Genomic DNA, 3,719 nt, shown 5'->3' with positions numbered 1-3,719 from the left:
TGGTATAATATATTTCTACTAAAATGTTGGTGCTGGATGTAGAACGCGAGAAAATTTGTTTTACCTAGAAATAAACTTATTTTATAATTAATAAAAACGGAAATTGATGGCAGGTGGCGTCAAAGGAAGTCGATGATCTAAGCGGGTATAGTGTGGTGCGACTTGTCCAAGAAATATTGGTACCTAAATGTAAAATCAAAAACCAAATTTGAATTTATTTTATTTATTTATTTATATATATACACGAAGGTACATTGGGATTGTGAGGATACATAGCATAGTAATTACATTCTTGTAAAGCCACTAGTACGCGCAGTGTTTCGGGCAGAAACGCCCGAAACAAATCAAATAAATAAATAAATATATATAAATATGTTTATTCAGGTAAGGTACATACATACAAGTGATGTTACATTAATGGATCAATATATAGATAGAGCTAGTACATACAATGCCTAAAGCCACTATTAAGCAATGCGTTTCGGGCAGGAAAATGTTGTTTTGAAAATCAAATGTTTATTTAGGTAAAGTACATACATACAAGGCGTGATACAGATTTTGATGAATTTATAGATAGAGCTAGTACATACAATGCCTAAAGCCACTAATACGCAAAGCGTTTCGGGCAGAAAAAACACTAAAGACTAAAACTTAATACTAATTGAGATTAAAGTATAAAATGTTTTGAGAAAAATATAAAAATAAAGGGGGAACATGGCAGGAAAATAGCAAAAATATAATTTGGTCGACAAACAGCATTGTTTATAAATAACAGACATGGGTTGACATTATAGGGATAAGGTAGGTTACAGGGAGTTAATTAGGTAGTACTTAGTTTTTATCTTAAACTAGTTGAGAGAGGTACAGTCTTTAACATGATTGGGAAGGTCATTACACATTCTGGGTCCCTTGATTTGTGGAGCATTTCTAGTTTGGTTAAGTCGTATTCTTGGAATATCAAAAAGGTATTTGTTTCTAGTATGGTGCTCATGGGTTCTGTTACAACCTTCAATGAAGCTATTAAGGTCAGGATGGGCATTAAAGTTCAGCGTTTCATATATATATATATGTGTGTGTGTGTATATCACGAAAATAAACACGTGATTAAGAATGTGACAATGTCAGACCACGGAGGAAAAATGAAACAGGAAATTTCCTTAAGTACTTTCGTATATTAAATACATCTTCTATATATTTATAGTATATTAAATATGGACCTTCTGAAGATGTATTTAATATACGAAAGTACTTAAGGAAATTTCCTGTTTCATTTTTCCTCCGTGGTCTGACATTGTCATATATATATATATAAATATATATATATATATATATATATATATATATATATATATATATATATATATATATATATATATATATATATATATATATATATATATATATATATATAATACACATGAGAGGATGTGCAGTGACTTAATATCTAACATATTCAGAGATTTGAGTAAGGGTACCGAGTGATGTCTGGGGCCAGAGTTGGAAATCGTCCTAATAACGGCTTTGTGTTGAGTAACTAAAGGACGTAAATGATTTTGGGTAGCAGAACCCCAAGCACAGATACCATAGTTGAGATAAGGATAGATGAGGGAGTAATAGAGGGCGAGGTACATAATATCTGATCTTAGAAAGAATGCCAATAGTTTTTTAAACTTTTTTTGATATATTTATGATGTGTCCCTGGAAATTCAGTTTGTGGTTAATGAGAACGCCAATAAATTTGCCGTCTATTTTGTTACAAATTTGGGTATTATTTATCCTGAGATTTATTTGATTTGAGGATTTATTGTCAAACAAAATATAGAAAGTTTTGTCAATGTTGTGGGTGAGTTTCTTGGCAGTTAGCCAAAGATGGACTTTATTTAGCTCAGTATTCACTGTGACATTCAGAGCAAGGGGGTCAGGCCTGGAATAAATGAAGGTTGTGTCGTCAGCAAATACAATTGGTTTGAGGTGTTGGGAGGCATTTGGAAGGTCATTAACGTAAATGAGAAAGAGGAGAGGGCCAAGTATGCTGCTCTGAGGAACACCAATGTTGATGGGTAGGGTGGGAGAAATTGAATTAATCACAGAAATATACTGGAGCCTGTCAGTAAGGTAAGATTTGAGGTATTGCAGGGAGTGACCTCTGACTCCATAATGATGTAATTTAAGAAGAAGGTTTTGGTGGTTAACAGTGTCAAATGCCTTACGCAGGTTCACAAATAACCCAACAGGGAACTCATTTTTATCAAGAGCTGCATGTATCAAATTAATTATACTAATAAGTGTATCATTAGTGCTTTTTTGGGTCTGAAGCCATATTGACAAGAGCTAAGTATATTGTGTTTGGCTAGATAAGAGTAAAGCTGCTTGTAGATTAGTTTTTCAAATATTTTTGACAAGTTTGGCAGAATTGATATAGGTCTGTAGTTGTTAACATCAGTGAGATCACCACATTTGTGGACAGGGGTTACTCTCGCTTTTTTTTTTAGAATATCTGAAAAGGTTTGGAGTTCAAGTGACTTGTTGACGAGCAATGCAATAGCAGGGGCTAAAAACCTGGAGGCTTTTTTGTAAATTAAAGTTGGTATCTCCTCAAGGGCACTAGACTTGGTTTTAAGGGAAAGGATTACCTAATTTACATCAGTGGAATTTGCAGGCGTTAGGTACAGAGACTGTGGGTAGTTTCCTGTAAGATAGTTGTTGTTGAGATAGTTAGGATACAAAATATAGTTGATAACAAACAAATGTTGTTTGCTGGCACATTAGTCAGCAGAACTATTCGCATACTTTGCGTCATTATAAATAAATAAATAATAATAAATGTTTATTTAGGTAAGGTACATACATACAAGAGATTTTACAAAGTTTGTTGGATTAATAGATAGAGCTAGTACATACAATGCCTAAAGCCACTATTACGCAAAGCGTTTCGGGCAGGACTTATAATGGAATGTGAAAAAATCGCGGAATTTAGAGATAACACCATCAATAGTGTCCAAGAAATGTGTATAAGTACTTCATTCATAATGATGTGCTGGCCGAAATCTTAGCGAAGTATCCAAAATTTGCTTACTGTAAGTAATGCATGCACATGACTAAAGCTGCCGCCCAGTTGGGTGGGTGTGGAGCAAGACTAGTAACTGTGTGACTCATCATAGATGTAAAGTGCCTTATATAGTGACTGTTGTGAGCCTAATGTTGAATCACTTGACACAAAAGATTATTTATGTGTGTATTTGTGTGAGTGATTAAATATGTATGTGTATGTATATATGTATACGTATGTATATATGTATACGTATGTATATGTACATGTATGCATGAGTATGTGTACATGTGTATATATATATATATATATATATATATATATATATATATATATATATATATATATATATATATATATATATATATATATATATATAACATTAATAATTTTGTAACCAGTGTCAAAAGATTGTTATTTGCTTAGCTAAACGAATTAGAGGGTTCAGTTCCTGAACCGATTATGTGCCTCTGTAATCCTTTACACCACCGCCCACGGGATGAGTATGGGGTGCATAATAAAGAAAAAAATAGAAAGAAATTGAATTGGCACATTAGTCCTGTGCACATCATATAATAGCATTTCTCTATATGTCACACATTCAATGGGTGATTGTAATTATTAGAATACATGTTTACATTAATACCTAACGAAAACAGACACCACAATT

Source organism: Procambarus clarkii, chromosome 26 (genome assembly GCF_040958095.1).
Source record: "Procambarus clarkii isolate CNS0578487 chromosome 26, FALCON_Pclarkii_2.0, whole genome shotgun sequence".
Classification (NCBI taxonomy): domain Eukaryota; kingdom Metazoa; phylum Arthropoda; class Malacostraca; order Decapoda; family Cambaridae; genus Procambarus; species Procambarus clarkii.
This window is presented reverse-complemented; position numbering follows the sequence as displayed.